Genomic DNA, 20,987 nt, shown 5'->3' on the forward strand with positions numbered 1-20,987 from the left:
AAAAAAAAAAAAGAAATGCAGAACTACACAAAAAGGCGGTTTGGAGGAGACAGCCATTACTGTGGCTCCACCATTTACGATGTCTATTTTTAAATACCAGAAAGAGAAAATATTCATTTGTACCGTGCCAGAGAAGCACTGTTATACTGGGAATTGACAGCTTGAGAAATCTACCTCCGCCTGGAAAGAACTCGCTTCCAATCACAGCGGGAATCACTCGAAGTGCCTTAAAAGGAAGGTTTCACCTTTTCCAGTGATCCCAATAATACACCTGTTGTGCGTGAGGGCCACACTCTAACCTGGAAGGCTGCCTCTTCCCCCGCCCCGGGTCATTTCCCAAATGGGCAGTGTGCCCAGCCAGCCCGAGGATGCCGTGGCTTCTCAGGGTTAGTCGCTTCACCTGGGGCACAGGGGCTCGGAGGTGCTCCTCCAGCCCCAAGGAGCAGAGGCCATTTTGACCCCTCAACCCTGCTCTCCCCGCACACTTCCTCCGACGCAGGGAACATGTCGGCAGGCAGCACGCGCGCCTGCCCTTCCTCGGAGGTCTCTAAGCCCGCGGCAGTCCGTGTCCGTGCGCCCTGGCCGGTGCGCGCAGCGAGCGGTCAGCAGGGACCGCCCGGAGGCAGGTCCGCCCACCTGGCGGCGGCCTGCGGGTCACGGGTGAGGATCCCAAGCGCGAACAGCTTCCCTCGAAGTACAGCCTCGCTCGAAATTAAATCCCCGCCCCCAGGCTTAAATCGACGCGCGCTCGCACCGCTCGCACTAGCTGGATTCCAAAGAGCGGATCGGCCCACCCCAGGCCTCTAGGAATACTTCACGGATTAAACCCGTCACCCCTCTCCCCGCTCGGTACCCAAAGAGTGAACAGGGAGGAATCGATGAGGTCCCTCCCCGCCGCCGGGATCCAAGACCCCCGGACTCCAGCCCTCACACTCAGGACCCCGAGGAGCCGGGCGCACGCCCCACTCCCTGAGGACCTCCCAGCTCTCCGTCCGGAGAGCCGCGCTCTGCGCTCCCTCAGTTCGGGAACCGCCCGCCCGCCCCCCTTTAAAGCGAGAAGGTGCCCGCGCCGCCTGGACTCGAGGAGCTATAAGCGTTTCCGCCGAAAGAGCTGATCGGCGGCTCCAAGTGGCCCTTCGCTGGGGGAGGCAGCCGCCAAAGTAGCCCAGGGCTGCTCTCTCCGCGGACCCGCGCCCCTCCGGCTCCCGCCGGTCCCAGCCCAGAGGCGAAACCGCCACCGAAACTGGCGCCGGGCGTCCTCCCCCGCCGCGCCTCCCCTACCAGACCGGAGCCACGATCCCCTGGGGGACTCTGGGGCCACCGTGAGCCCCCGGCGCCGCGCCCAACTCCCATCTACTCACTGCAGCCCCGCACGACCCACCAAGGACCGCGGGAGCCAAGGAACGCGCTTACCTGGCGAGCGCACCTGACGAAGTGCGGGCCGCCCGCCAGCAGCCTGGGACTAGACTAAGAACTCTGTCGGTCCTCCACCTCCACTCCTTCTTCTCCTCCTCCCCCCACCCCCCCACCCCTGCGGTCCTGCCCCCGGGCATGCGCACCACCGCCTGGCCGGTGCTGGAGGTCTGGGGCCGCGCACTGGCCAGTCTCACCTGTTACACCAAGCGCGGGCTCTTGGGCGCTCTGGCTAGCTTTCCCCGGAGTCCCGCGGCCTCCAGCCGGGGAAGGACAGGTCAGGGGTGTGGGTGGACGCCAGCGAGGAATTGTGTGTCGTGGCCGTCTCCTCCCTCGGTGACCCATTCACCTGAAACTCGGATGGGAGGGGGAAGGGAGCGGTGGAGAAGGAGGCGGGAGGAACCAGCCCTTCCCCGCACACCCTCCCAGCGATCCCAATTAAAGGCACAGCGCAGCTTTGGCGACCGAGGGCAGAGGAGGGGCCCCGGCTCCCAGAAGGTGGGGGTGGTCCTGGACCGCCCTGCGGCGCGCTCCGAGCTCCTCTGCTTGGGGTAGAACAGCCGACGAGAGGCGGAGGGAGGTCTGGAGGGGGACTGTTTTACTCTGAAGGAGGTCCCAGGGTGCTCACAAGCTGACACGAAAGGCATGTCCTTACCCAACAATTTTATGTTCCTAAAATTTGGTTAAAATTTTGTTGGAAAGCAGCCAGAAATGGGAGATTTGCAAAAGTCACTTGTAAATTAAGGAACCGGTTCTGAATCTCTGGAGCCAGATAAAAGACCATTAACCAAAGTGTGGTAGGATCTCGTTGGTAAACTTGCTGTAAAAATAAAGTGCATGCGGTAGTGTACATGATTACCAGCTCAAGGTCCTTTGCACCCCCCCCCCAAGGGATTTCAACTATTTTAATGTTTTTTTAGCTTTAAAAAAGGGGGGGTACGCCTGAATAGCTGAGTCCTTAAGCTTCTGACTTTGGCCTCGGTCATGATCTCACAGTTAGTAGGTTCGAGCCTGGAATAGGGCTCTGCACTGGCAGTGGGTAGCCGGCTTCGGATTTTCTCTCTGCCCCTCCCCCACTTGCACTGTCTCTGTCTCTCTCAAAAATGAATAAATTTTAAAAAGAATAAAAAATTAAAGGCCCTAGTTCTGTGTACTATGTTCTATTTCGTGATCTGGAGGCTGGTTCCAAAGGAGAGTTCACTTAGGAAAATTCATAGTCTACACAAAACTGTGTATCCTTTTATGTATGTATATAGCATATCTGTATCTATATATATTTTTAATTTAAGTTTATTTATTTTGAGAGACAGAGCCTGCAAGTGGGGAAGTGGCAGAGAGAATCCCAAGCAGACTCTGCCTTACCACTGCAGAGGCCACTGCAGGGCTTTACTCCATGAACCTGTGAGATCGTGACCTGAACCAAAGTCAGACCCTTAACTGAGTCACCCAGGCGCCCATCAATATATATATTTTTCAGTTATACTCCAGATTATTGCAATTTTAGTTCTTGCAATTTAACCTACATTGAAGGCTAGAATTCAGGTTTCCTAAATTCCTGCTTCACTTTGTGTTCCAATCTGGAATGTCAGCATTACTAATTAATTTTTGTCCAATCTCACCCACTTCTCTGCCTTTAATTAAGTGATTAGAGATGTGACTCTCCCATACATTAGATCTTAAGGCACAATTCAATACTTAAGGAAGTAAAAGCATTATATAAATATAAGGTATTTGAAATGATGACAACCTTAATGGATAATTACTCTAATTGGGGTGTGTGTGTTTGTGTGTGTGTGGAAGTTATTGCTACAATTATTTTAGCATGAGCATGTAGTTTTTGAATGATGCAGCTTAAATTGGTGGTGTTAACACTGGGGAAGCCAGGTTAATCCTCTTAATGTTAGCTGTCAGATTACTGAAATCGCCAAACATTCCATTCAGTTTATAATTAAACAAGGGAACATTTCCTAATACTCTCAGATTTATAAACACACATCTATTATTTTATAGTGTACTTTGATATGTTCAGAAAAGAACCTAGAGGGGTTTTTTTTCCCCAGTTTTTTTTTCTTTTGTTTTTTCAACGTTTATTTATTTTTGGAACAGAGAGAGACAGAGCATGAACAGGGGAGGGGCAGAGAGAGAGGGAGACACAGAATCGGAAACAGGCTCCAGGTTCTGCGCCATCAGCCCAGAGCCCGACGCGGGGCTCGAACTCACGGACCGTGAGATCGTGACCTGCCTGAAGTTGGACGCTCAACCGACTGCGCCACCCAGGCGCCCCTTTCCCCACTTTTTAAAACTTGAAATATATTTCATATACCATACAATTCACCCTGAATTTTAAAGTGTGCGTACAAGTCAGTGGTTTTTAGTATGTTCTGAAGGTTACACAATTACCACCACTTTCTAACTCCGGAAACCTTGTGTGTCCCTTAGCAGTCACTCCCCGTTCCCTCTTGCCTCCAGGACCCTGGCGACCACTACCCTACTTTCTGTCTCTATTGATGACCCATTCTGGACATTTTATATGAATGGGTAATACGATCTGTGGCCTTCTGTGTCTGGCTTCTTAGCATAATGTTTTCAAGGTTTATTCATGTTGTGGTACCTACCAGTACTCCATTCCTTTTTGTGGCTGAATACTATTCCATTGCATGGATATACCACTTTTTTGTTTAAATTTTCATCAGTTGATGGACATTTGGCTTATTTCTACTTTTTAGCTATTACCATAATGCTGCTGTGAACATGCCTGTACAAGTGTTTGTGTGGGCATGTTTTCAATTCTCTTGAGTGAATTAGGTGTTTAAGCATTTTATCATTTGAAGAGACTTATGCATCGAATGCTACTTTTCTTACTCCCACACTAAACAGAACGCAAAGGCATGTGTGAGGATGGAAGGTTAGTTGCCGTATTTCATTTGCTTCCCAGATTCATTCATTCACAACCATTTCCTGAGGGCCTACCATGTGAACAGTAGTAACAAAACCTGAAAATCACTGTCTTAGCGGAGCTTACATTCTAGGTACTGCTGTACTCACACAGATGAAATAATCAGATTTATTAAATTGAACTACACGAAATTGGTAAGTTTTATCTACATTTTTAACTGCAAAATGGCAATTTCATAGGGTCCAATTTAATACTAAGCTAAATTTCTATTGGGAATGTTGCATGGCATTTTTATTGCATTCAGGTTAATTTCCCAAACAATGCTTACAACACTGAAAAATCTAAAAACTTTGTTCTTTTAACTGTTTCCTAATGGTGTGCATAGTAGGTAGTAGTTGAAAAGGTTCAGAAAGAAAAGCCAGCCTGAAAAGCTGAATGCATCATTCTTCAATAGAAAAATTGATTGTTGAATGTTTCGTGATGCCGTGCTCAATGTAATCATGTTATATGATCCTAAATTGTATTAAAGCTTTAATTAAAAATAAAATTTAAATTTAAATTAAATTAAATTTAATTAATTAAAAATTGTAATGAAAAATAATTAAATAATATTTTTAATCAAATATTCATTCCCAGCAACTCAGTCTTTTTGACTATGGTTACACTGTTGAACATATTTGATGAAAATTCTCATGACTCAGAAACAAAGTAAATATTATTTTCGGAAGACCTATGATTATAAGTTTGTTGATCTTACATGCAGTCAAGTGAATGATAAGATTTTTAAATTTTATTTTTCTTCCTTTTTATATGTAAAGAAGAAAGTTCAGAGCTCAGAATATGGTGTCAGAAATTTGGGTTCAAATCTCAATGTTGCCACATAGCAGCCAGATAAGATTGATCCATGAGGGAAATTAAACTACATCAGTCTCATTTTTCTCCACTGTAAAGACGGGATGATGGTAAATAGTTATCTGTTCCTAAGATTGTTGAGCAGTACATGGTCTGTTCACCAAGACGGTCCATATGCTGGGCCATATGTTGAGTCTCGATAAATTCAACAAGTCATTGGGGAGCCTGGGTGGCTCAGTCAGTTAGGCATCTGACTCTTGATTTGGGCTCAGGTCATGATCTCACAGTTTGCAAACTAATAGGCACAAAGCCCCCCTGGGATTCTGTCTCCTGCTGTCTTTGCCCCTTCTCTGCTTGCCCTCTATCTCTCTCTCAACATAAATGAAAATAAACTTTGAAAAAAAGTTTTAACAAGTCATTGTTGTATCCTGTCTGCCCGAAACAGTCCCGGTCACATGGTTGTTCCAAAAGTATGTGTTGGATGAGCAAATGAATACAACCCTGATTCCTCATTCCAACATGCCTGTGGAGCCGTGCCCATCTCTCAGATAGCTTGTTAGTATAAAAACAGCATATTGCTTCACAGCATTTTAAGGCTTAGATCCCTGGTACTAGGTTTCAAAGGAGAAGAGAGTGGAGGTTAGAAAATTTCTAGGGGCGCCTGGGTGGCGCAGTCGGTTAAGCGGCCGACTTCAGCCAGGTCACGATCTCGCGGTCCGTGAGTTCGAGCCCCGCGTCAGGCTCTGGGCTGATGGCTCGGAGCCTGGAGCCTGCTTCCGATTCTGTGTCTCCCTCTCTCTCTGCCCCTCCCCCGTTCATGCTCTGTCTCTCTCTGTCCCAAAAATAAATAAAAACGTTGAAAAAAAAATTAAAAAAAAAAAAGAAAATTTCTTCTCTGCTTCGCCTGCTTAGTGAATGAATTCAGTGATTGGTATTTGATCGAGAGCAACTAAGGAGTTGCTGAGGGCCTGGCCTGAAGGGCCTCTAGGCTCCCCACCCAATCAGGAATGGGGAGGATCCTAGTCCATGGAGGGTGGATTCCTTGGACAGATTTATGGAGAAATTCATGGGAAAGTCACCAGGAAGGCAATTTCTGAGAGGATGATGACACTTGGTGAGTAAAACTCTATCTCCTCAATTCCTATGTATTAAGCAAGACCCTTCTGGAGAGATCAAAGATTAAACAGAGGGAGCACCAGGAAGGGAGCTTCTAGTAGAACAAGAGTAACTGCAAACCCCATCATTCCTGTGCCAGGCTCTGTGCTGCGTTACGGACTTTTTTATCCTTAAAACAATCTTAGGATGTACTATTGTTTCCCTCATTCTGGGAAGAGTAAAGCTCAGAAAGATTTCTTCATTTACTTAAAATATCTGCTAAGAAGTTGTCGAGTCAGGATTCAACCCAGGCAATCCAAGCCCAGAACTAATATCTTAACAGTTTCACTATACTCTAGGACTGCCTTTTTTCTCCAAAAAATAACCAAACTCCTTTAAACTCCCCGCCCATAGAAAGATTTCATGGTGCTGTTATAAAAAGCAAGCAAACAAACAAACAAACCCTTAAAAAGTGGAGTGTTTATTGGGGCGCCTGGGTGGCTCAGTCAGTAAAGCATACAACTTCAGCTCAGGTCATGATCTCACGGTTTATGAGTTCAAACCCCATGTCAGGCTTTGTGCTGACAGCTCAGAGCCTGGAGCCTGCTTTGGATTCTGTGTCTCCCTCTCTCTCTGCTCCTCCCCTGTTCGTGCTCTGTTTCTTTCTTTCTCAAAAAAAAAAAAAAAAAAAAAACAATAAAAAAAAAAAAAGAGTGTTATGGATGAGAATGAACCAATTAGAGATTCTTCCAATAACATGGTGAATCTTTCAAACATATTGAACAAAACAAACAAGCCCACCCCCACTAAAAACATACAGTATGATTCCATTGATATAAAGTTCAAAACCAGGCAAAACTAAGCTATATCACTTGGGGATTCTATGCATAAGTGGCAAAACTACAAGGAAAAGCAAAGAAATCATCATCTTTCTTAAGAAAATAAGAGTGGGAAAGGGCTCCTGAGTGGCTCAGTCGGTCAAGCCTCCGACTTCGGTTCAGGTCATGATCCCACAGTTCGTGAGTTCGAGCCCTGTGTAAGGCTCTGGGCTGACAGCTCAGAGCCTGCAGCCCGCTTCAGATTCTGTGTCTCCCTCTGTCTGCTCCTCCACAGTTTGCACTCTGTCTCTCGCATTGTCTCAAAAATAAACATTAAAAAAAATTAAAAAGAAAATAAGAGTGGAAGAGAAGAGCAAGATGTACCCGGGGTGCTGGCAATATTCTGTTCTCTTCACTTGGATGCAGGTTACATGGCTATTAGCTTTACAACAGTTTACTAAACTGTACATGTACGTTTGATGCACTTTCTATGGGAATTTTATGTTATAATAAAAATTTTATTCAAAAGAACAGAGATTTGGGGCGCCTGGATGGCTCAGTCGTCTGAGCGTCCGACTTCAGCTCAGGTCATGATCTCGCGGTCCGTGAGTTCGAGCCCCGCGTCGGGCTCTGTGCTGACAGCTCAGAGCCTGGAGCCTGCTTCAGATTCTGTGTCTCCCTCTCTCTCTGCCCCTCCCCTGCTCATGCTCTGTCTCTCTCTCTCTCTGTCAAAAATAAACATAAAAAATTTAATAAATAAATAAATAAATAAAAGAACAGAGATTAGAGCCATTTTTTAAAGTTGGTTGGAGACCTATGTTTCATTAGTTTTGTTTTGTGAATAACATTCCTCAAACACAAGCAGAAAAGAACTTCCTAGGATCAAAGTTGAAACCATCATCTAAGAGGGAGGGTTTCAGTCTGGGACAGAATGCTGCCACAATTATGTAGGTGATGCAGACAGAGATTTGGGGTAGGATCAGAGGAAGTCGAGACTATCATCTGGAAAAGGAGAGGGAGGGTTTCAATCTGGGACGGAATGCTGCCACAATTATGCGGATGATGCAGAGAAAGAGATTTGGGGATGTTTTTTTTTAACTGTAGCAGTCATCCATTGCAGTGGAAAATTGGCCTTGCAGGGTTTTTCAGAAACTGGTCTTCCTGAATCTTTTAAGCTAAAAAATTTTTTTAAAAAAGGAAGAGGAAAAAGTAAACATTAACCAAATACTGCAAATACTGTGTTTTTATATGTCATTTTAACTTCATAGGGCTCTTTACCTTCTATGTCCCCAAACTTTGAAAAGTACTAATAATAATCCTGTTACTTATCACAAGGAATCCTAACCCTAGAAAAATCATTTGAACAGGGTTGGTTTGAAACTGACATACTCTTACCAGACCACAAGCTTCTCTTAACATTTTGTTGGTTATGAGTTACAATTCTTTTATCCGTGACAGGGGCTTCTGCCTGACAGCTTTTCTGACTTCAATTTAGAGATGATTTAGGAGAACCTTCAGGAGCTACAAAGGGAAACTTAGTGCAGCTCCTGAAATGTTTACACTAACCCACACAGGGTGTGGTCTGAGTGGCACATTTGCGAACTGTACCCGAAAGGGAATATTGATTCACTCAAAAAATATTTACTCGGTACCAGGCTATACACCAGACCCTGTTCCGAGCCCTGGAGATAAGATGGACTCAAGAGAAGAAAGGGTCCCTCACGGAGGCTGATACTTTAGTTGGGAGAAGACTTGCAACAAAGACGATTGAGCTGAAAATGAACAAGATACTTTCGAATAGTGATGAGTGACTTGAAGTAAAAGCACCTGGGGTGCCTGGTTGGCTGAGTCGGTGGAGCGTGTGGCTCTTGATCTTATGATCGTGAATTCGAGACCCACGTTGGGTGTAGAGCTTACTTAAATAACTTCATTAATTAAAAAAAAAAAAAAAAAAAAAAAGGAAGTGAAACACGCTAAGGAGACAGGGAGGGCTGGGAGAGGCAGCCGGCATTTCGTAGCAACGAATTTATGTTTTAGAATTGTGTGGAGTTTTAAGTGTCCTCCTAAGCATTCTCCTGTTGTTGTTGTTGTTGTTTAATTTTGGTAACACTTGACTTATTTATCTTTGAAGTGTTAGCTTCTGAATAGACAGGATTAAACCTGAGAAAGAGCCAGGGTGATCTGAAACCAGTTGATAGTATCTTGAGAAATGTAAACAACTCCTGTTCATCTTCCTACGTGCATCTTAATTAGAAAGTCTGGCCCCTGTGCCTGAGCGGTTCAAGATGCTTCCCTAGAAGGGAAGACGGTAAGGGAACTTCTGCAATAACCACATGATTACTTTCTTTTTCATGCTTTTTCCAGGTTTTCTAAAATTTCTCAATGATCAAGCATGTAGTCTTTCTGATGATTGGGGAAAAGATAGGTTTTCATTTTTTCCTAACTTGCTGTGTTGGAAAATTCAAACCTACAGAAAAGCCAAGAAAATAGCACAGTGAACTCTATCCTTCACCTAAATTCACCACTTGCTAAAATTGTTCACATTTGCGCTCTCGCGTGCTCTCTCTCTCTCTCCATGGCACATGCGAACGTGAGCACACACACTAAATTTACACATGGCATTTTTTAACTCAATCATTTATACTCGTGATACTTTTTTTTTGGTTCAGCCATTTAAAAGTTACTTCCAGATGGGGCGCCTGGGTGGCGCAGTCGGTTAAGCGACCGACTTCAGCCAGGTCACGATCTCGCGGTCCGGGAGTTCGAGCCCCGCGTCGGGCTCTGGGCTGATGGCTCAGAGCCTGGAGCCTGTTTCCGATTCTGTGTCTCCCTCTCTCTCTGCCCCTCCCCCGTTCATGCTCTGTCTCTCTCTGTCCCCAAAAAAATAAATAAACGTTGAAAAAGAAAATTTTTAAAGTTACTTCCAGATACAGTGACACTTCACCGCACATACTTTGTAGCACGTGCTCCTAAGAACTAAGACATTCTCCTACACAACCAAGGTCAGTTTGTGCTGCTATAGCAGAATATCACTCACTGGGTGGTTTATAAACAACAGAAATTTATTTCTCAGTTTGGAGCATGCAAGTCAGATCAGGGTGCCAGCATGGTCAAGTTCTGGTGAGAACCCTTTTCTGGGCTGCAGACAGCAGTTTCCTCTTTGTGTTGTGAAGAGGGTGAGATCCCTCTCTAGGGTCTCTCTTAGAAGGGTGCGACTCCCAGCACTCTCAACAATAGCCAAATTATGGAAAGGGCCTAAATGTCCATCAACTGATGAATGGATAAAGAAATTGTGGTTTATGTACACAATGGAGTACTACGTGGCAATGAGAAAGAATGAAATATGGCCCTTTGTAGCAACATGGATGGAACTGGAGAGGGTTATGCTAAGGGAAATAAGTCACACAGAGAAAGACAGATACCATAGGGTTTCACTCTTATGTGGATCCTGAGAAACGTAACAGGAACCCATGGGGGAGGGGAAGGAAAAAAAAAAAAGAGATTAGAGTGGGAGAGAGCCGAAGCATAAGAGACTCTTAAAAACTGAGAACAAACTGAGAGCTGATGGGGGGGTGGCAGGGAGGGGACGGTGGGTGACGGGTATTAAGGAGGGCACCTGTTGGGATGAGCACTGGGTGTTGTATGGAAACCAATTTAACAATAAATTTCATGTACTTTTTAAAAAAAAGACTCATTTCACACACACACACAAAAAGAAGGGTACTATTCCCATTCACAGAGGGACTGCCCTCATGACCTAATCACCTCCCCAAAGGCCCCCACCTTCTAATACCATCAGGTTGGCTAGGATTTTAACGTAAGAATTGGGGGGGGACACAAACATTCAGACCATAACAACCACCATACCATTAACAGACCCCCCCCCACCCCATGAACATTAATACATAATCCTACCTAATATGTAGGACATACCCACATAGCTCCAGTTCCAAAAATATCATTTATGGTTTGTTGTTGTTGTTTTAAATCTAGGAATCAGTCAAGGATGATTCCTTGCCTTTCATTGTCATGTCTCTTACGTCTCCTTAACTTTTCAACAGTCCCATTACCATTTTTGTCTTTCATGACATTGTCATTTTTAAAAAAAATTTTTATAATGTTTATTTATTTTTGAGAGAGACAGAGACAGAATGTGAGTGGGTTGGGGCAGAGAGAGAGGGAGGCACAGAATCTGAAGCAGGCTGCAGGCTCCAAGCTGTCAGCACAGAACCCGATGCGGGGCTCAAACTCCCGAGCTACGAGATCATGACCTGAGCCAAAGTCGGATGCTCGACTGACTGAGCCACACAGGCGCCCTGACATTGTCATTTTGTAAAAATTTTTTATAATGTTTATTTATTTTTGAGAGAGACAGAGACAGAATGCGAGTGGGTTAGGGGCAGAGAAAGAGAGACACAGAATCTGAAGCAGGCTCCAGGCTCTGAGCTGTCAGCACAGAGCCTGACGCGGGGCTCGAACTCACGAACCGTGAGATCATGACCTGAGCTGAAGTCAGACGCTCAACCGAGCCACCCAGGTGCCCCAACACTGTCATTTTTTAAAAGAATCTGGTTGTCCTGTTGAATGTCTCACTATCTGGATTTGTCTCCCTCCTCCCCACTGCCAACTATTAGATTTAGAGGAAACACCACTGGCACAAATACTATATGGGTGATGTTGTGGACTGCATTCTCTATCACATCAGGAGGCTGACGCCATGAAGTTGTCCCAGAATGAGTGGTGCTAACTTTGAATCAGGTGGTACCTTCCCTTTGTAATCAGTAAGTATTCCATGCGCTGATGCTTTGGCCGTCTTACTGTCCAACAACCTTTCATCCAAGGAAGGCTTTCAGGGTCCACTGCTGATTCTTGCCTGACTCCAGTATTGCACCAGTCGGTGCCTCATGTTATCTTCTAGTATCATCAAGTATTCGTATCAACACTATCTGGTGCCATCAAGAAAAAAAAAAAAAAAAAAGAACTTTCAAGTGTGAAGAAAAGAAGGTGGAAAACATTCTACGTCATTGGCATACTGACCTCACATGAAGAAAAGTTTATTTTTTATCATACAGTTTTTTTTTTCTGTGTTTTCTTTAAAAAGTCAACCAACGCCCTTACCTGAATAATATATGAGCTGATTGTTTATTTACTAGGGAGGGCGGGGGATGTGGGGAGAAAGGAAAGCCTACTTCTGTATAGCCCTCTTCCCTCACATAGCCCAGGAGATGAGGTGTACCTCATAAAAATAAATAATAATAATAAAAAAAGGACAGATAAGTGCTGTGTGAGTGGTAAAGATAAGATAAGAACGCTCTCTTTTCTGACTCACTGCAACTCCTCACCTGCCCGCCCATGTGCTTCCCACTTGTGTGTCTGTGACTTGCCCTTTGCTCACACTAATTCCTCTACCTGGAATGTTCTTTCACCTTTGCATTCAGGTTCATATATTAAAATACTGCCACTGCTTCAAGACTGAGCAACCCCCTCTCCTATTAAAAACAACAACAACAACAACAACTTCTTTAATTTTTCCTCTTTTTTTAAAAAAAAAATTGGCCTAGGGGCGCCTGGGTGGCGCAGTCGGTTAAGCGTCCGACTTCAGCCAGGTCACGATCTCGCGGTCCGCGAGTTCGAGCCCCGCGTCGGCTCTGGGCTGATGGCTCAGAGCCTGGAGCCTGTTTCCGATTCTGTGTCTCCCTCTCTCTCTCTGCCCCTCCCCCGTTCATGCTCTGTCTCTCTCTGTCCCAAAAATAAATAAATGTTGAAAAAAAAAATTAAAAAAAAAAAAATTGGCCTCAGGGCACCTGGGTGGCTCAGTGGGTTAAGTGTCTGACTCTTGATTTCAGCTCAGGTCATGATCTCATGGTTTGTGAGTTCCAGCCCCAAGTCTGGCTCTGTGCTGACAGGATCCTGCTTGGGATTCTCTCTCTCCCTCTCTCTCTGCCCCTCCACCTCTCTCAAAATACATAAATAAACTTAAAAAATTTTTTCTTTTAAATTTTTTAATGTTTATTTATTTTTGAGGAAGAGAGAGACAGAGCACAGCAGGGGAGGGGCAGAGAGAGAGAAGGAGACACAGAATCCAAAGCAGGCTCCAGGCTCTGAGTTGTCAGTACAGAGCCCAACATGGGGCTCAGACTCGTAAACCACAGGTCATGACCTGAACCAAAGTCAGATGCTTAACCGACTGATCGCCCAGGCACCCCCCCAAATTTTTTTTTTAATTAAAAAATAAAAAGGTTGGCCTCTCCCAATTTTGCACATATTCCAAAATCAATTTATCAAATCTTTTGGCTGCTCCGTGTTAAATTACTTCCTAACTTGGATTATAGGAGGGTGTGGATCCTCTAGACTGCACACTGACTGAGGGTGAGCTTGCCTTCTGACTCGCCTGGACTCCCAGTGGGCCCCTCTTTCTGGTACTTTGCACTTTTGTTACTTTGAGTAAATGAACAACAGTCAATGCATCAATAAACTGTCCTTAAGTTTATTGAGGTTGAATTATGCTGGTAATAATCTTGATGAGAAACTCTACTCTTGCCCTCCGGGCTTATTTTTTTTCCAAACATGTTCCTTACAGTAGTAAGTTAACAAGGAAGTTTCTTTTACTCCCTTCCTCTAGACAGAGGGAAAAAAATAACAGGAAACCAACCCACAGCAAACAATGAAGATGGATATCAAATATTTGTTCCTTTCCATACAAGAGGAGTTATGCACAATATTAGGTCATCACAGCACCACTTGAAACAACCAAAGTTGCTTTGAGCTTTAAGAATTTTCAGTCTAGCAATTTGGCTGTTTTTATTGAAATCAGGTCAAGTTCAAATACAGCCTTACAGGGGAAACTGGGTGGCTCTGTGGGTTGAGCGTCTAGCTCTGAATTTGGGCTCAGGTCATGATCCCAGAGTCGTGAGATCGAGCCCCATGTCAGGCTCTGCTCTGAGCATGAAGCCTGCTTGAGATTCTTTCTCTTGCTCCCTCTGTCCCTCTCCACTGCTCATGCTTGCTCCCTCTCTCTTAAATTAAAAAAAAAAAAAAAAAAAAGCAGAAATAAGTAGATATTATTCCAAGTATCCACAATTGTCCCCTGGAAGCTGTGCTTGGTGTCAAACTGTGACTCAGGAACTCGGAACGCGGCTGCAGGTAGATAACTTCCTTTCTTTCTGTGCTCCCGTACGTTTTGTAGATTGTAAGAAAAGAAATAGAAGGAACTATCAAGTAACACAATATCACACGTTAAATATTAACTCCATTTTATAGATAAGAAAACTCAGTTTCATAAATGATAAAAATTCACTTCAGATTACACAGCTAGAAAAGGATAAAGCGGGGATATAAAATATATGTCTTTTTGACCCAATCCATGCCGTCATAGGGCTGTGTCTTTTAGATGTCTGCCCTGATAGCAAAGTGTGAGGTCCTTGTGTCCACAATAGTTAGTGCAATGCTTGATGCATGAATACTGAATATAACCAAATATCTCCCAGTTTCCTCTGCCTCACCGAATGTCAATTTTAGTCTTATATTCATCCTTCCCATGCAGCCAAAGGCTTCCTGAGAAGCTGACTCCACCCCAGCTCCTGGGGAGTGGCTTAATGGCTAAAGATAATCCTAGTCCCTTTGCCAGTGATTGACTCAGGAACTCACATCTCAGCCCATCAACAGGAAGCTGGACACACTGCCCCCACTGCTGTTGGTGGCCATCTTTACAACCACAAGAGGAATCAACCTAAAGATCAAAGTTACACCCAGATAAGGCAGATCCAGGACCACCAAGGGAACCTAGAGCCTAGAGCCCACTCTGGATTTCCAGTCATGTGCAATAAAACAGTGCCTTTTATTTAAACCACTTCACAATTGCTTGTTGTTGTTGCATTGAGCTGAAATTCTCCTGATATAGACAATATGGGCACTTAGTAAATGTCCACTGATGAATATTTCTTTTGTGCCAGGAATAAGGCTAGCCACTTTATGTGCAACCCTTCAAAGGTGAGTATTATCACCCTCATTTTCTAGATAAGGAAATAAAGCCCCAGCAGGGTAAGTGATTTGATTAAGGTCACAGAACTGGTGAAAAGTGAATTTGGAAATCAGACTGGGATCTTTTGATTCTGTGGCTTCCTTGCCTACCATACAAATGATGGGATGAGGGGCCTCACTCTGTGACACCCTTTTCCTTAAGGAAGAACTCACAAAAGTGATAAAACCGTTACTTGGCAAGATTAATTTCTTTTGCCTCCTTTACTGAACAGACATGTCCACAAACTTTCCTTGACACTGACCAAAAGATCCATGTCCAAAATGGTTCTGTGCACTTGGTCTCAGGGGGAATACAAGAATAGTTAAGGCATGGCGAATGTCATGGACATCTATTGTTTTTGCAAGTCCAGCCTCTGTTAAGAACTCGCAGCTTTTCCTTTGAAGACTTATCCCTTCCGCCACTTTCGTGAGGTCTGATAGGGCTCTCTGTCACAGTGCTGTAGCCCACAGGGGGGAGTAGGACAGCGAGGCCAGCCAGCTAATTAGAGGTGGTCATTGGTTCAAAGATGGACATATGGCCCAATCAAGGTCTATCAGAGGCTTCCCAGAGATGTGGTAGAGGATGGCTGGAAGACAGTCTCCTCCTGTGATCCCTCAACATAACTGTACTGCATACAGCAGGGGAGCCATCTTCCTCATTGCACACAAGTGTGCAAATAGAAGACGAGACTAATATGCTGTGAGAAACAGGGGGGACAGAGGGATGGGCTGAGAAGGAGCCCTGAAGCCAAGTCAATTCCTGGACTGTTCCGTTCTCTCAATCAGTAGATTCAGTCAGTCTTACTATCTCAGAGGTGAGACTTAACACATCCTGTTTTGTAAACCCAACTCAGGGCTCAATTCCAACCTTACCTCTTTCTCCGAAGATTCTCTGGCCGTTTCAGCCTAGTGCAGCCTCTCTGGAACTCCCTTCTCCTCCCCAGAATTCTTGACTCTGTTGGGGTCTGTCGGTCCTGAGATAAGCTACGTGAAAGTGCTTAAGAAAGGATAAGGACTGCATGCATGGAAAAGTATCTCTTGTGAACGTAAAAATGGTATCTGTTGAATTGTTAAACATATTCCCTCATCCCCAGCTCAGGAGAACTAAACATGCTTTTCAAACTGCTGTGAATGCCAAAGAGTGCTCCACTTGCTAATACCAGCACATGCATCATTCTCAAACCCTGCCTAGCCTCACATCCTTCCAAACTTGCCTCAAAAGAGCTCTGTTTTTACTGAGAAAATGTAGGACACTTCACCTTTCTCAAAGGGTCTCTAGAGTCAACCCTCTTCTCCTGTCCTCCCCTCCCACCCCCTCTCCCCACATTATACACCCTTTCAGGGTGCGCTCTCATTCTCCAAGCGCACCTCCTATGGGGCTGTCCCCTAATCCCAAATTGGAAGCCCTTTCCTTGGTTCCTGTGTTCAAAAATGCAGGAGTTCCTTTTATCTTTTTAAGGAGTAAATTTTTGTATAACGCCAAGCACTACCAATAACCTTCTACAGAAGTTATTAAAGGTAACTCATCTTTGCTATTCATAAAGTACTGGCCCTTGACTCAGGTTTTACACAGCAATCGATTCAGCGTTATACTGAGAAGTTGAGTTGCCGGCAACTTTGCTGAACTCCCACTAGGCAATTACCCAGATAGTTGGAATTCCTTCGTTTTCCAGCTGGAAGGCTTTGTTAAGTTTGCATTATCAATATTGACTCAGGTTGATCTTTAGGTACTAGGTTGGCTTAGTCTTTCGCGTAAATGTCAATTTTGGTTAGTCTCGCTTTATTATTGTCAATTTGCTATGTTGCTTTGCTAACCATATTGTTTTTTAATGCTTTTTCGTGTCAATAGGATTTTGAAGCCGCAGTTTTCAAGAACTAGATTTTAAGATCTGTGTGGTTTGATATTCTAATAGAACTCTTTTATACCCCTGCGGCTGAATCAGATGTTTTTTTGTAATTTCCTAGAAATGTGCCCACACTATGACCCTTCAGTGTTTATGTGTTTTTCATGAGTTTGTGCTATTTGTATAATTTATGACCTGGAATCCAAATTAAGCGTAATGAAGCCGCTGGGTTATTTTTAAATTTATAAGATATTATTTGACAGTATAAAATCATGTGAGCAAGCTCAGATTCTTCTGTTATCAAGTAAATACTGAGTGATTTTATGTTATGTACCCAGCAAATATCTACCTCAGTTTCTGTATGAGGAAAAGCATATTGATGATACCACTAGTGTATTATATGGTATCATGTTGTGATATAATATTGACATTTATTGTTTTGTTTAAAATATATTGCCATTTAATTATTTTTAATATTTATTTATTTATTTTGAGAGAGAGAGAGAGAGAGAGCACATGCAAGCAGAGGAGGGGCAGAGAAAAAGGGAGAGAGAGATTCCCAAGCACGCTCCACACTCAGCAAGGAGCCTCCCACAGGGCTTGATCCCACAACCACGAGACCATGACCTCAGCCAAAATCAAGAGCCAGTCACCCAACCAACTGAGTCACCAGGTGGCCCAGGAATGTGCTGGCATCTTTTTCCTAGAAATGAAAGTACGCACTCAAAGAATAAGTTCATTTTTAATTTCCATAGGTATTGCCAAATTGCCACCTATACTGGATGCAACGATTTACACTCCTTTTGCTAAAAATGTAAATGACGGTTTCCCAAACTCTGGTCAAAGTGGGTTATGAAATCTTTGGCATTCTGATACATGACAAAATAGCATTTTGACATAATTTTAATTTGCATTATCTAATATCAATGAGCTCAGCATCCTTCCGTATGTTTAAGTATTCTTTTCCAGTGAACTATCCCAACCCTTTGCAAATTTTCTATTGTATCATTCATCTTTGGTGATTTATAGGGACTCTATATATTAATGACACTGGCTTTCAAAATATACTTTGCATTGCGAGTCACAGGTTGCTTTCCTGGTTTGTCCTCTGGTCATTTTTCTTTTGCTTTTTTTGTGTCTGTTGAGGGGGGGGCATAGGGGACATGGGGCATTGCTGTGAAGACAGACATATGTCGAGATACTGTACTCTCAAATTTCAGACAGATCAAAGAATTACTCATAAAAAATGACAAAAACATGAAGCCATGGAAGCATTTTCCCTTAGTCTCAAAGTAGGGAGTGCCTTTCTGAGAAAGAATTAAAACACCCAAAAGACCAATAAATCTGACTCTATGAAAATAAAATATGTCTTCATGATAACAGATGACGTGCTAACCCCAGTGCCTTGGAATGTAACCCTATTTGGGAATAGAGACCTTGCAGATATAGTTCAGTTAAAATGAGGTCACAGTAGAGTGAGGTGGGCCCTGGACACAGCATGACTGGTGTCCTTATGAGAAGAGCAGAGACACCGAGATAGAGACGCAGAGACATAGATCGAAGTGCTGCAGCAGCAGAGCCAAGAAATCCCGAGGGCTGTCACAAGCCACGAGAAATGAGAAAAGATACAAAGAAAGATTCTCCTGTGCAGGTTTCAGAAGGAACATGGCCTGGCTGACATGTTGATTTCAGATTTCCAAACTCCGGAACCAGCAACAATAAATTTCTGTTGTTTTAAGCCCCTGGACTTGTGGAACTTTGTTGCAGTAGCTGAGCGAAGCCAATATACCAGCTTCCTTTCTTGCTTGATCAGAAAACTGGTCTGATCCTACGAAAGGTTTTGCTCTTAAGCACTCTGGGAAAACGAACAGAGGTAGAAAACACAAGGTACATCTACAGAGGTTACGGAGACTTAAAAAGTGGCCTTCCCTAAAAGTACACTTACTGTGATGCACACAGAGTAGTGTATAGAATCGTTGGGTCACTATATGTACACCTGAAACTAAGATAACACTGCATGTTAATTACACTGTAACTAAAAAAAGTAAATAAGTAAAAATTTTTAAGTGGGCTTGCCTCACTCCCATTTCTAGGTACCCATGCAGCTACTCCCTTGGACAATCCTTCTCTGATACTATTGTTATTTATTACTTGCTTCACCTAGAATACAAACTGCATACGGCAGAAAACTTCTTCTTTTCTCTTCACCACTATACCCAGAGGATACGCCTAACAGAGGCAGATTGATGGTACACCATCCATACTTTGTGGGTGGAGAATGGATAAAAATCGTAAAGAATTCTAGCCCTTCATGACTCTGTGACCTAAGGCACGTTAGGTAGCTGTTCCAGCCCTCCGTGTCTTCATCTGTAAAATGGGACACGTGCGTGCGCTGCAAGTTAGGAGGGGAAATGATCAGTGCTATGGGGAGTGGTGCGGTTGTTTGGTTTGTCTTCAGTGGGGCGGAATCAACCAGAGCGTAAGCTCTCCTGGGTTCTCCACCAGAGTCTGACTTACTGCTGTAACCCCAGGGGTAGCCTGACACACAGTAGATGGTCAATAAATCAATCTGGAGGCAAGGGTTTTGAGAAATATTTAGAAGGGAATACCTGGTCCTGAACTGGATGTGGGGGGGGAAGAATAAAAGTAGTGACGTCACATCCTCTCTTTAACCTTGGGAACTGGTTGAGCTGCCCGTAGACTTTGAAACTTGGGAAGAAAAGGAAATAACACCCCTCCGGGTCTTTTGAACTGGTAGGCCATAGCCTCCAATTTCTACCACCCCAGCCCCTCAGAAAAGAAAAGGCAGACTTTCAAAGCTGGCAAAATAGCAAACTTTGGTGTTTTAAGTGGAAACAAAAACAAACATTTACAACCCTTTTTCCACTTGTCAGCCTCCTCCGGGCAAAGATTTAATAAGTAAAGATTTGCTTTCTGTTCCCTCTTGTTTTTCAATAAGAAAAATCCACACCACTTTTCTCTGAATGTAAATTGTATATTTTTTACAATTTAATGTATTAAATTAAATGTATTTATGATATTCAAATATATTATATGATTTCAGTCCCTTCTTAATAGTTATTTTATAGGTTAACAAAACCCAGAAATTTAAAAAGCAATTCATTCATTCACATTATCTAAAAGCTTTATTAAGTTTATTTTGGTAGAATTTTTAAATTGCTTTCCTTCTTGTTTGGAATATATGTTGCAGCCAAATAATTATTATGAAATAGCTAGATAAAAATTGCTTTCTATAAAATTAGATGTAACCAATTTTTGTGTTGCTATTTTGAAAAGGTCCATTTTTGTCAGCATGGTGCTTTAGCTATTTGTAATATTCATGCAACTATCTAGAAACGTAAGTGCTTGTCTCTTGTCTTGACTTAAACTAGACTACAAACAAGGCAAAGGTTATAGCACAAAAGTAAATATTTACATTGCCTCTTAAAATAACTCTGTCGGCTGCAATATTCCCATAAAATAGCATTTCCAAAACCAGTTCCAAGGGGTAAAAGCATAATTGGGTGTTTTTAAATTTAAAAACATTTTTTTTTTTTTTTTGAGACAGAGAGAGACAGAGTGTGAGAGGGGGAGGGGCAGAGAGTGGAGAGGGAGACACAGAATCTGAAGCAGACTCCAGGCTCTTAGCTGTCAGCACAGAGCCCGATGTGGGGCTTGAACTCAGGAACTGTGAGATCATGACCTGAGCTGAAGTCGGACACTCAATGAACTGAGCCACCCAGGTGCGCCAAAGATAATTTTTTAAGTTAAACGTTTCTTATTACAAAAATAAATGGATATTCAAGGTAGAAAATTGGAAATTATAGAAAGACATAAATAGAAAATGAAAATAATACAGTGTCACCAACTCAGAAGAACCAATTACCTACATGCTTCCTTTTTTTACCCAATATTATTTCATGAGCATGCTACCAATTGACTTAATTTTCCTCAAAAAACTTTATTTAAATCACTGTGTAACATTCCATGATACAGATATGCCGTAAGTTATTTAAATATTCTATTGTCAGACCCTTTGGGTTGTTACCA

The 20,987-nt window shown here is 43.4% G+C and overlaps 1 protein-coding gene and 1 long non-coding RNA gene across 3 annotated transcripts in view; one reads left to right on the forward strand and one right to left on the reverse strand.

The window, feature by feature from the left end:
- Positions 1 to 1,743, reverse strand: part of OCLN (occludin) — a 57,855-nt gene extending 56,112 nt beyond the window's left edge. Inside the window, exon 1 of one of the 2 annotated variants that reach the window (XM_040451364.1) lies at positions 1,611 to 1,743. The gene's annotated coding sequence lies outside the window, so the exon portion shown is untranslated. Of the gene's footprint in view, positions 1 to 1,413; positions 1,520 to 1,610 lie in introns of those variants that run through there. The other variant, XM_040451371.1, reaches the window with a different exon arrangement.
- Positions 1,744 to 6,093: 4,350 nt separating this feature from the next.
- On the forward strand, positions 6,094 to 14,920 carry LOC121041480 (uncharacterized). The gene is made up of 2 exons (XR_005795761.1): positions 6,094 to 6,275; positions 14,618 to 14,920. It is a non-coding gene; the product is annotated as an uncharacterized LOC121041480 (long non-coding RNA).
- Positions 14,921 to 20,987: the final 6,067 nt, after the last annotated feature.

This window comes from Herpailurus yagouaroundi, unplaced genomic scaffold, assembly GCF_014898765.1.
Source record: "Herpailurus yagouaroundi ecotype Mexico unplaced genomic scaffold, PumYag 29, whole genome shotgun sequence".
Classification (NCBI taxonomy): domain Eukaryota; kingdom Metazoa; phylum Chordata; class Mammalia; order Carnivora; family Felidae; genus Herpailurus; species Herpailurus yagouaroundi.